Below are 13,919 nucleotides of genomic sequence, written 5' to 3'. Positions count from 1 at the left end.
CTGCGCAGGACCCTCAAGCTCCCAGGCCTCTGGTAGAGGACCCGAGCTTGAAGGATAAACCGCCCGCAGGGGCGAGATGGGTGTTTTTTATATATATATATATATATATATGACACAGGCGTCTCACAAAGGATAATAAGATGATGTACAAGACGCATCATTGTGGAAAAAAAATATTTCTCAGCTTTTATTTACATTGTAGCAAAAAGTATCATGTTCAGAATTATTCATACCCTTTACAAACTGTCACAGTCTCTGGGAAAATCCAAAGTTCCAGACCATTCCAAATAGTCAAAGCTGTTCTAAAGCATCCTAATTACCCTGATTAATTGGAAATAGCTGTTTTGATCAACTCAACAGGTGAAAAACAGCAGCTCTCTGCAGGAGGTCTGTGGACATTCATGGCTAAGACAAAGGAACTCAGTGAGGACCTGCAGCTGTGCATTGTGGCTGCTCACAAGTGAGGAATGGGCTACAAGGCCATATCCAAATGTTTTCAAGTTCCAGTGGCCACAGTGCAAAGTATTATTAAAAAATACAAGATGTTCCGCACTGTGGAAAATCTCAGAGGACGTTGTCGGAAGCCAAAAGTGAAACCTGTGCTGGCCAGGAGAATAATGAGAGAGGTGAAAAAGAATCCAAGGATCACCACCAAGGCCATTCTGGTGAATCTGGGCTCTGCTGGTGGCAATGTCTCAAGCCAGACAGTCCAACGGACACTGTTGGGTTCCACGGATGCAGACCAAGGAAAATGCCACTTCTCCAGGCACTTCTAAGGCATGCCAAAGCTCATTTGGCCTTTGCAAATGCTCATCTGGACAAAGAAGAAGGTTTCTGGTCTTCAGTGTTATGGTCAGATGAAACAAAAATTGAATTATTTGGTCACAATGATGTTGGCAACATTGTGATCATTTGGCATAAAAATGGAGAAGCCTTCAACCCAAAGAACACCATCCCCACTGTCAAACATGGTGGTGGGAACCTAATGCTTTGGGGGTGTTTTTTAGCCAATGGACCATGGAACCTAATCACAGTAAACAGCACCATGAAAAAAAGAGCAATACATGAAGATTCTCAACAACAACATCAGGCAGTCTGCAGAAAAGCTTGGCCTTGGGAACCAGTGGACATTTTAGCACGACAATGACCCAAAACATACAGCAAACATGGTGAAGAAATGGTTAGCAGACAACAACATTAACGTTTTGCAGTGGCCTAGCCAGAGTCCTGACTTGAATCCAATTGAGAATCTGTGGAGGGAGCTAAAGATCAGGGTGATGGCAAGAAGACCCTCCAACCTGAAAGATTTGGAGCTCATTGCTAAAGATGAATGGGCAAAAATGCTGTGGAGACATGCAAAAAGCTGGTCTGCAATTATAGGAAGCGTTTGATTGCTGTAATAGCCAATAAAGGCTTTTTTCTATTGATTATTGAGAAGGGTATGAATAATTCTGGACATGTTACTTTTTGCTAAAATATAAATAAAACCTGAGAAATATTTTTTTCCACAATGATGCCTCTTGTACATCGTCTTATTATCTTTGGGGAGACACCTGTGTCATTTCTGCTCAAAAAAGAACTTGCTTATTGAACAAAAGTAACTTTAAGTCAAAATTTGGCAGGGGTATGAATAATTATGGGCTTAACTGTATATATCAATCACAATAACAAACTGTCACGTATGCAGGCATCATTTTGCAGTCACAAGCAAAACATGATTAAACTTTCACCTACAAATGAGTCTAACTGTATGTGTGTGTGTGTGTCTCGACCTTAAATGCTCTCTCATCTCACCCATTGCACTTCTGACCTTTCACCAGAACAGAGGCTCATCCTTGTATGTGTAATAACCTAACTGAAACTATATATGTAATATGTTGAATAAATGTTTTAATCAAGAACCTCTACTAAAAGCTTAATCAAAAGATATAAATGAATAAATGACAATAATGAATAACCTGGTTATTCAAATAGCATCACCCAAACAGTTCCTCAAAATACCTTACTCTTAGACTCTGCTTTTAGTCTCACTTTTACAAGCACGGTCTGCAAAAGCCTGTGTTTCCTGTCTACTTTGGCACAGAGTGTACTCAGAGTTAGGCCTTTCTTTTATAATGCAATGTAATCTGCATATAAACATTTAAGATTATGAAAAGCATTCAAAAGCATTTAAGATTATGGATTTAACTCAACAGTTTAAAGTGGTTATAACTGCACCTGTAATAAAGGCTAATTGGGTGCCAATATGTTTAAACATCTGAATACAATATGAATGCTGTAGATTATTAATGCAATGGTAATGATGATGATTATGAACAATAGCAGTAAAATATTTCCCTCATATCAATACCAGTGGGAGCATGTAAATGTTAAACAGAAGGGGTCCCAAGATAGAACCTTGGGGAACTCCACATGTGATACTTGTCTGCTCAGATGTGAACCTATTGATATTTGTATACCTATTGATACAATGTATTTCCTGTTTTCTAAGTATGTTTTGAACCAGTTTAGTACAGTTCCCGAAAGACCTGCCCAGTTCTCCAGTCGTTTGAGTAATATGTTGTGGTCAAATGTATCAAATGCTGCACTGAAATCCAGCAAAACTAAGACTGACAACCACATAAGCTAGCGCAATAAATTTTTTTGCATATGAAACCGGAGGAGTTGTACTTACATCTTATGCCATCAGCTTGTCTTAGGTCACAGTTTCCTTCCACATATAGCTTTGCAAACACTGCATCAAAAAGACTTGCAGCAGCAAAAACATAATATTCCAGAAACACGCTTTGCCGATCCCATCAGCTGTTCATAACACTTCCCACGTCCATCAGTGTGAACTATCGCATTTCTGCCATGACCTGGCCGAAACCGGAAGTGACGTCATTTTGCGGAAATGTAGGTTTTTTTGTTTGTTTTTTTACCATCAGGGGCTTATGAGCCTATACTTGTGTTTTTAAAAGTTATGTTTGACTTTATGACTTTGTGTGTCGTTTCTGGGATGCTTAGGACTCATATTGCACTGCTGGGAATAGTTTATTTTGATGCATATGCTGTTTTTTTTTTTGCAAATTTGCATTATAATATTTATTTTCATTTTTCCTGCAGTATATAAAAATTGGTGTATTTCAAAAATAAAACTATGAAGACACTTAAAATAAATTTCCTGTGGTGGGAAACTAGTTTGTGCAACTTTTTCGTATTTACAGTTTTGAGGGATAAGCCTCTTAAATTTCTCTAACTAGAAATATATGTTAAAAAAACAAAAACAATTTTCAATTTTTTTGGAGTTTATTGCACTTTTTGCAGTTTATGTATTTACTATGCACGTAATGCATACATATTATTAAAATTATTATTATTGAAATTAAAACCGGAAACGCTATGGGATAATGATGAGGACTTACCCTATGTACCCTCATAATCGGTGATGAATTGTGAAGTTACAGTTCTTTTCTGTAAAAAGCATTTTGATTTTTGTATATAAAAAATGTTGATGTTGTGCTATGGGATTGTGTGCTTCAATTTTACTTATAATGTGCCAAATGACTACAACAGGCGGCTCAAGACGATGCCATCCAGAGTAAGGATCTTGTTAGCCACAGTGGTTCTAAGATTTTTATGCCCCGTTACAATAACCTCAGTTTTATCTGAACTTAGAAGCAAAAAATTAAAGCTCATTATGTATGTAATACACCCCGGCTGTTTAACCGATAAAAGTGGGTGTCATCTGCATAGCAGTGAAAATGTATGCTATGTCTTCTAAAGCAAGTATAATGTAAACAGAACTGGTCTTTGCACAGAGGCCTGTGGAGCTTCATAATTAACCTCAGTGTGTGAAGAGGACTCTCCATTTAATAATAGCTGTAATAAAAGGTTATGGCCCACGGTGTCAAATGCTGCACTTCGGTCTAGCAGGGAAGATTTCAACTTTTCAATATGAATGAAGGCTGAAAACTGATTAGATTAATGTCTAATGATCTTTTCTGTGCTTCTTCAAGTTTGTAACATCGAACATATTAAAGGATGATATAAGGTTCACAGGAAGAGGTTCATTAGACACACTTACTATTTTCCTTTATACTCTTTCTTTCTTGACATGTTTAATATGATTACTATCAGAGGAGAAAATGAACATTGTGTAGTTTAAAAACTTTTTATTTAATCAAACTGTAATGTTGTTGAACTCTGCCAGACGTGTCTTTGAATCTTGTCAACAAATCCTTCATCACCTAAATGTGCCATTTATCATCTTGTAAAATGTTCCCTCTGCTTATGTTGCACATCTCCCCCGACACTCTGTGCTTCTCCTGCCCTGTGCAGCTGGTCCAACCGCTGCACAGGGCGGTTGGACCAGCGGTTTAAATCTCTTTACTTCTGTTGTGAAATTCACACAAAGTTTGTGGTAACAAAACCAAACTGATGAGGATCTCGTTTGAAAAACACACACACACTCACGAGACAAAATAAAAACAGCAGAGCCCTCACAGCTGGTAGTACAAAAACACAGTGACAACGTGCGTATTAGATAAAGCATAAATATGAAAAAAAAATGGGATCACCAAGAATATCCTAAAAATGGCATTGAGGTGGGCGTTACAGTGAAAAAAAAACAAAAAAGCAGCCAAATTTTCATCTGTAAATGTTGAATATTAGTAAAAACAATGCTCTGCAGTTTGATGCTGTCGTTACAAACAAAGCGGATGTTTAAAGCCTTTGGACGCACATTTGATGAAATGCACTCATTCTCCTTATCAGCTGGAAACGTTAAAGCCATAAAATGACTTTTTCGAACGGATAAAAACTATTGAACAACAGCAATGTTGAGCCTGTTCCAAAATTTGAATGTACATGTGTTGAAGGTGTGGGTCTTGTTGAATTATTAAATATACTTTCTTTAATTTTTCAAGCCACAAAAGCAACAACATTTAATTTTCTTCTGCTTGATTCTCGGCCTCGGGTAGCTCTACTTATCATTGCTGAGTCAGTTGTCTGTTTGTGCTACTTTTTTCAAGGAGACGTGGATTATTGGTAAGGGCGACTTTATGTGTTTAGTTACTTAAGTGGAAGTACTGTGGAAAGTTTTACCTTACATACATAGATCTGACTGTACAGCTTCTGAGGTAACTGTTTACAGGATGTTATATTCTATCCAAAGGTTCTTTGCAATTTTACATTGACAAACATTATCCTTAACATATTTGACCCTCATAAAGCACCATGGCCATCACACTGTCGTTTAGAATTGTTTAAATAACAACTCCTTCCATCAAATAGAAAATATATTTTTTTTAAAGTTGCATGGTTCACTTTTATATCACAAAATGTTAGAAATATAAGTCATTCATAACAGCCTAAAAGGTTGAGAGTTTAAAATGCAAACCAATGGAAGCAGAAGTAGAAGACTATAATATCACAGAACACACGGTGTCTATTATTGTGTAGACATTTATAAATAAGAGCTTAATTTCTTAAGAAATAAACAGGTGGAGTGTTCTTTATCAAAAGTAGAAGTTGCATCTGTGGCTAAACCACTGTACCCAAAAAACTTTAAAAATCTACTGTGTGTGAGGCTGTGTAAGTAAAGCTTGCCCTTCACACCCGTGTGTAACAAACCATCTGTTGGGGTTGTGGATTTGACACCTTAGCATTGTGAAAATGGGGAAACATGTTTGTGGCTGAGCATAAGATTTCTGCTTACAACTTAGAATCTCAGAAACTTAGAATCTCTTAGAAACCCCAAAAAACTTTGGTCCTTCAAATGAACAGGTACAAAAAAGAAACCAAACACATCAGACATCGCAATAAAGCTATCGCCAAATAAAGGTAACCTGAAGAACAGTGAAATTGAGATGATTTACAAGGATTTTGGGGTTTTTTCTCTCTTCCTTTTATTGTTTCTGTTTTGATGTCTGTTTTGTTTTCTATAAAGGGAAAATTATTAATAAAAAAAAAAAAAAAAAAAAAAAAATGTACAAAATTACTATGGCATCCATGCCCACAAGTGTCTGTAAACCTCCGTGTAAACCTATAGAGTCCAAAGGCGCATAGACTCATACAGGGAGAGATTTACAGCCTTGAGCAAAAGGGCATGACCGCTCTGTTTTCAGCATTTCTTTACCAACTCCACAGCCTCACCTCACTCATCTTCAAGAATGCTATCATGTCAATTAAAGCCTATCCTTCAGCTATCATATAACCCAGGTTAGTTAGACAGGCTGCCATGGAAAAGGTCAGTCAAAGCTTTAACAATGGTGCAGAGGGAGCTCCGCAGAGCACAGGGAGGAGAAAGGCAGACACAAAACAACCAGGAAAATAATTACTTATAGTTCTTATTTTAATCATTTAAATGTGAAACTCTCATACTGTTTCCTGATAAAATTGATTAAAGCACAACTTTAATGTTTTGTTTTTAATAGCTTAAAAATCTATATTATGGTGCAGTCGATTTGAGGCATTTGGTGTTAAAATTCAGCTTAGTGAGACTCCTGGTAATGTTAGCTGAACTGCACTGCTGAGTCCTGCAGGCTAAAGAGAAGAAGTGGAAGTTAAAAGCTTATTTGGGGGATTTCCTAATGCACACAACCTGCACATCTGTGAATGCACTAATAATGGTGAATGTTGCAGGTTTTGAAGAAGCATATATTGTTATCCATATGATGTCTTTTTCAGGTAGTACTTTGCTTATTTCAGCACAACAATGGGCCTCATTCACTTATATTTACATAGAAATGTTCTAACCATGTGCAAAAAACAAGTGCGTAAATAAAATTATCATCAGATTCATGAAAAAAAAAAAAAAAAAAAAAAAAGAATCTCAGTTCTAAATGAAATTCAAAATGTTTTTTGTTTTTTTTAAGTGTGGCTAATGTAGTAAAACTCGTCGTCTTACCACATGTTATATTCTGTAAGCTTAAAATAAATTTTAATGTTTATGATGATAAAACATGTTCTCTCGTTAGTAGATGTCTGCGCTGTCACTTGTCATGAAAATGTCCTTCATGTCGTTCAAGCTTTCTCTTCAATTACCATTGATCATTCATAGGGTCACAAAAGATTTGTTACCTTATCCCCATAAACAACATGCTTTTATAGAAATCATTGTGACACAAATATTTAGATTCTTGTTTCACAATGTGCATGAACTCAAAATCTTTAGAGTTTCATAAAAAGTGTCGCAAAGAATACATTTATACCATTGTATGGGCTACACTTCTTGTAAAAAATGATTGGAAACGCATTTGAAAAAGCTCCTGCTGTGACCTTCCTTCTGTGAGGGCACACACATTCACACTCACACACACACACACACACACAGAGAGAGAGAGGGGGGGGGGAGAGATCATTAATACAGAGAATTGGAGCCGGTTTTTGGATTTTCACTTGTTTAATATGAACTTTAATATGAACAGTCACATAAAATTCATTCCAATTTTTTGCCTTTGCTTCAATTTGGATGTTTCTTTAAATCTACAACAGCTTCCTTTTCAAAAGGTTTATTGACATAGTAAGGAAGTAGGGAACTCAGTAAGTATGAGCAACAATAGCTTAGGGACAGTTTCTACAATAAAGAGGAATTCATCATCTGCAGTTCATCAAAAAAGTGCCATTAAAAACAATTCAGCAGACCCTCAGAGTATGGATACAAACTGTTTTAAGCTATAGAGGTAGAGGTACAGCTTATGCACTTGTCAACATGCAGTTTAGAGGCTTGCATTAGAGTGCATTGGTGCTTGGGCCTCTTTTATTTAGCACGGTTATACCATTGTGAAATTATCTATATAAATATGCTCAAGAGTCTATTGTATGTTTGTCATGCAATTAAAAATTAAAAATATAATTTTTAAATCGCAAATTTAGAGGAAATGTTTTTGGAGAACAAATGTGTCACATTTTAAACAGGGTTTGTATAATCAGCACTGACATACAGACATTATGCGCTGGGTATAACAGACATGCTTAATGTGTGAAAGGCCCTCGGATTTCTTGGAGCAGAGAAACACGCTCTATTGTTGCTTTTCTCTATTGTATAAGCAGCGCCCGTAGGTCAGAAATGCTCTGTGCGGGTAGCAAAGTCGGCTCCAACGCACATCCAGGCATCCGTCTGAAAGAAAGGTGTCGCTGCAGCTAGGCTCTCGGGATAGTCAGGCTTTAATTTATATTTGCATTCTGGTGCGTTAAAACTAGCAGCCTCTGTGTCCCGCTTGGATCCTCATTCTGAAAATTCAAATATTTAAATAAAATGGTGAATTGGCTAGTGATGAGGAGCCACTTAGATCCGTAAAATGAGGTTTGATTAAATTAAACTTTTATGAACAGCTATGAATTCTACCTTTCTGCTGATGTGATCCAAACAAACGATGTTTTCTACATGTCCAAACTGTGTGCTAACTACCTCACACCGCTGTGTCTGGGATCCGAAAAAAAAAAAAAAGTTAAAGCGCTATACCTTGCGGCAGTTGTGAAGTGCTGAGGAAAATACTGTGTGTCTGATGGGGTGTTTTTATATAGGTGGATTTGGTTTCAGTTGGCCTCTGAGATCATAAGATAAGTGTGTGTGTGTGTGTGGGGGGGGGGGGCTGTAGGAAATGGTGAAAAACCTTTGGAGGTTCAGTTAGTCAGTGGGATTGCCAGATAAAGGAGCAGTTTGTAAAGACAAAAAGGTGGAAACTATGGAACTACAGTTGGGATGTGTGTGCTGGGATGCTCTTGATAAGAAAGCCACTTTTACTGTTTTATGACTTGTTTTGCTGACTGTTGGGGCCCTACCTGTAACCCCCTCGGTCTAATCATCAAGTCATATTGTTGCAGTGTGTGGCTACTAGATAATTATAGGGATTGTTGCATTAAAGGAACATCGGGGGGTCGATACAGTGTTACTGTAGCTAGTTAAGAATATGAAGTGAAAGTGAATTGCCCCTAAAGCAGTTAAATCATCTATGTGTAATCATTGAGTCTTACTGTTGCAGTGTGTTTGTGACTTGTAGATAATGATAGGGCTGGTTGCATTAAAGGAACATTGAGGGGGTTTGATACAGTTGATACATGGGGTTGAAAAAAAGTACAGGTGTATTACTACTCTCATAGCTTCGCAGTGCTACGAAGCGTGTGTGCTTGTACAAAGGCCTCAGGATTCGTTCAGCCTCAGGATTTACACTCGGCTCGACACAGATATGTGAAGAATGAAGGGACCCTGCAGCGAAACGGAGAGCCAACCTCTGACAGAGTGCCTGTTTTCGCAGTCTGACCACCTGTTGAAGATAACGTGCTAACATGGCTAACGCTAGCATCACCGCACGTAGCCCCATTATTTTATTTTATTCTCATCTTAGCTTATGAAAGTTTATGTCGCAGCTGTACGAGCTAGCTACGTGTTTTGTAAGCTGCTGTGCTCTTCACAAATAAAGCTGGAAGCAGCTCAGACTGTTAGAACCAGCACTGAGGCCTCTTACATTTACACAGTGTTAGAGCAATGGCTGCAACCTACAGCCTTTATTACACCTATATTACACTTTTAAAGTGTGTGTGCTAATAACATCAAGTCAGACAAGCATGGAGAACAGCACTGACTGTTTAAGTAGTTTAATGTGTAGGTGGCGATAAACACATTTTGAATAAAAGGCGGGGAACTTTGGCAGCACAGAAAGAAGTGGCTATTCTTTGTGACCATATGGATCACTCATATTACCATTATTTCACCCAAAGGCACCCAGTTAATACTTAAAAAAGCTGCAGCAATACACACAAATATAAACAGTACTTGGTGACAACTTTGCTTTTATCCTTTAACCTTCCGTTCCCCACCTGTCGATTACAGGTGGGGAACGGACCTGGATCAATTCTCCACGGGCAGCAGTCGGAAGAAAATTATAGGTTAAGATCATTAGAAACAAAAAATAGAAACATCCAGCCAGAATTTTTGGCTGATATGCTTTGCAGCTTCCCGTCCCCATCCTGAAAAAGCAAGCTCCAAGGAAGCTCCCTGAAGACACAGAGTGCAGTTCCAGAAGCACAAGCATGAACATCAACAGTGGACAGCAGTCCAAGAGACAACACCAGAGACCTGAGCAGAGGTCCAGCAGCACTATGGGCAAGCGGCATCAGAAAGAGAAGATCCATCATCTTGATTGGATGAATGGAGATGCGTTTCCAGCAAGCTGCAACTTCATTGTTTGGAGCAAGATGCCAATGAAAGAGGCAGTGGGAGCATACACGGGACGAAGCTAAAGAGAACTGACTGCTATTGGACTGCAAAGTGGGAGAGGAGAAAGGAGCAGGTGAGGACAGATGAATGCTGTTTTAGTGTGGGGAATCAAATTGGGTTAAGGAATCCAGGGAGACAAACGAAACAACGAGACAAACGCCTTGAAGTGGAGAATTGACAGAGTGTCCAGACCACCACAAAAGGGGGAGGAAGACAAGCACTGAGGTATGCAAGTTTACTGTTAGAGAAAATGGAAATCATCAAAAGAGGGTATTTGTAGACGGGGTTAATAACACACAGTGTGTTTGCCGATGGTAACCTGCAAGCATTTGGGGTTTAACTGTGCCTAGATTTTCATTTAGATGTTTCTGAAACAAAATTTGGAGTCAACGGAGTTTTGTTTCAGAAAAAAGGGAAGGGGGAAGGTACATAAAAGGACACACAGAAATAGAAAATGTATTAACCCAACTAACACACACACACACACACACACACAATGAAGCTCATTAGGATCAAACACAATTTTAAGTAGGCAATACTCTTACCATCATCCTGTCTAGTTCATTGAGTGGGTTGAGAGGTGATACATTAGTATTATTTTGGGGAACATGATAACAGGGGTGAACAGAATCATGCAGTCAGAGGTTAAATGAGTGAAACAGCAGATTTTTTTGTTTTGTTTTGTTTTTTGTTTCTGGTGTATGGGAAGGTTTTGCCATGGCACCAAGTTTTAGATTTGATGTGTTTTCACCTATTAGAAAAATAATATTCTGGGACAAGTCCTAGGACTGGGCCTCTGTATTTTTATTTACTTGTGTTTTTTGTTTTATCTGTTTTTTGTTAGATTTTTTATTTTTTGAACAGTGCACTGACATTTGTTTGTGAATTTCTTTTCTTTAAGCAGATCTGGATAACGGGAATTAAAAGCGCTATACAACATGTCGAGGAAACAGTTGCAAGTGAGTTTCGCCAAAATTACAATGGGCTCTGGAGAAAGCTGCTTATTTGGGACAATCAGAAAACAAGTCCCTGCCCAAAAAGGATTCAGCGAGGTAATCCGATCTAAAGTTCTTCTTTTTCTTTTTGAAATGACGTCATTTTGCTGAGCGTGGAAACGAAATGCGACGATCGATTCCGCTACCAGCAAAGAAAGAATGGATGGATGAATGAATGAATGAATGAATGAATGAGTGGGAAGAAAAAACTGACTGACTGGTAAAAGCTGATAAAAGCTGACAAAACTGACTGACTTGACTACTAATCAAGGTGAACCCCCACCCAGACCGGACAAAAGGCTGGATGAATCTATGTGTGTTTCCTTTTACAGCAGCAGGAAGATGACAGCAGCATCCTGGGTAGTGAATAACACCTAGGGGGTGTTATTCACTACCTTGTGTTTCTCACAGAGATCACTGTGAGAAAGTGTGTGTACACCTGCACAGCACTAACATTTGCATTTTCTTTCCTACAGCATTACAGTTCTTCATGTGATTTATACCAGGATAGCTGGTTGATGTTTCCTACTACATGATTTCTGAGTTCATGTGTGAAGAAAACTGTGTTTACAGGTTATGAATTGGTGATGCTGTTACACTGTGTTTTTGGGAAAATGTTGAAGGTTACTTTGACGATATGAATAACATGTGAGAAGTTTTCCGTGTTGAAACTGTCACTTCTTTCCACAGCTATGGATGGTTAGCGTTATGACCTTTTACAGCACCTCTGGAACCTGTCGACCTGCATCTGATCACTAGGATTGACCCTATGTGTTGCCAATGTTTGTTTTTCCTAAGAGTGCATGTAGAGGATTCAGTAGAAAACAGAGAAGTGATATAAGATAACAAATAAGAGATGCAGTGTTAATGGAGTAGTTTAATATGGGCTCATTAGCTGGCCACTTTTGAGCTCATAGTGATAAAACAGTGGAGTGACATTGTTTAAGGAAAGTCACCAATTAAATTGTGGAATAAATTGGGATGATTCATGATTTAGGATAAATTATGGCAATAATTGTGATTTCATGATTGGAGAAAATCTGCACACGATACTTGTCTTTTATGCTGAATACTTTATTACTCTTATGATCTATAGTTGGTTGAAAATGTGAGATTTGATTTAACAGATTTGTCTTCCAGGATACAGGCTCCAGGTGGAGCTGGGAGTTAAATAAGCTAAACATTCAATTGCTGACTAATGTTTTTACACAGGGTTACAGGTTGGAGTGAAGCTGCTCCAAGGAACAAACCCTGGAGATTGTTTTAGGGAGACTGTGCAACATTCTTGTACATGTCTCATTGGGGAGTTGACACATGGCGGAAGCCATGTGGCTAGAGGAGTGTCATTTAAATTTTCAGATGTCGTGAGGTGCCATGACGAGAAAAAGTGACTGAGGGGAGCGATGGAAGCTGAGGCCAGGAGAGAGCCTTCAGGAGGATCAGAGATCATCTTCAGCACAGCAGACATCGCACAGAGAGCTGTGCTACTGGGCTTCCAGGAGATCGTCATGAGGAGACTTTAATATACATGTATGTTGTCCTGATAAGCCACTGATAAAGGACCTTTTAAGCCTTATTGACTCTTTAAACCTGGTACAGTCAGTACCTAGCCCTACACACGAGCACGGACACACTTGGTCTCCTCTGACACAGAAGAGCTTAATTCCTGGTTTTATTCTTGCTGTCAAACAGTCTTGGACTCTGTGGCTCCTTTAACCTCCTAGGACAGAGGTCAGCAACCTTTAACACCCGAAGAGCCATTTGGAATCGGTTTCCACGCAAAAGAAAACACTGGGAGCCGCAAATACACTTTGATATCTAAAATGAAGATAACACTGTATATATTATTTTTTTACTTTTATGTTTTGTGTGAACAACTAAGGTTTGTTGCGTAGGAAATCCATGAAGTGCTACAGAGAAAATTACATTTTATTTATGTAATTAACACATTTTGAACTCTTAAAGAAATATAACAAAAGGAAAGACACCCAGCTGAACTAAAATGATCCATGTAGCAAACAAAAACTGTTGTGAGCCACCACCCTTATATCGCCTTTGGGCTTTTGGAGTCTTGACCTGACTTTTAAATAATAATTGGAAAAGCACTATGCTGGTAAAAAAAGAAAAATAGACATTTGCAAAATTCTGCCTAAATATGTATTTTACCAGGTTAATGCGTGCAGCGGGGTGTGGTCTGCAGCGCTGCTGCAGGGAAGGCCGAGGCACCTGAGCGGGACCCGCAATCACGCCTCGCCGCCTTAACGTCTGCACTCTCTCTGCTGTTGTGTTGGTGTGTGTCAGTCTGTGAGCCAAAAAGCTACAGCCGGCTGTATGCGTACAGCAACCGTGTGTGAAAAGTGGTCAATAAAGAGATGCTGAAAAGCGTGTTCATGGAAACATTTTGTCCTTTTCCTGAGTGTGTGTATGCTGGGACAATGATGAACTTTAGCTTGGTACATGATAACTACAGGCTGCGGCGCAGTAAAGTAAGCCCCGCCCTCACCAACCACACAGTGTGGCGGAGTTCAGCCAGTGAAACACTTCATGTGTTAAACTTGTTAAAGGGGAAGTGATGAAGCTGAAGGCGTCTCGCTGCTGCTCAGACTGATGTTCAGTCGTCATCCAGACACGATGAAGACTCCGTGTGTCTCTCTGCTCCTCGGTGAGTCAAACTCAGAGCTGCTGCTCATTTATTCATCAGCATTAAACTGAATGGAAGCTCT

This window comes from Oreochromis niloticus, linkage group LG3 (genome assembly GCF_001858045.2).
Source record: "Oreochromis niloticus isolate F11D_XX linkage group LG3, O_niloticus_UMD_NMBU, whole genome shotgun sequence".
In the NCBI taxonomy this organism is placed as follows: Eukaryota; Metazoa; Chordata; class Actinopteri; order Cichliformes; family Cichlidae; genus Oreochromis; species Oreochromis niloticus.
This window is presented reverse-complemented; position numbering follows the sequence as displayed.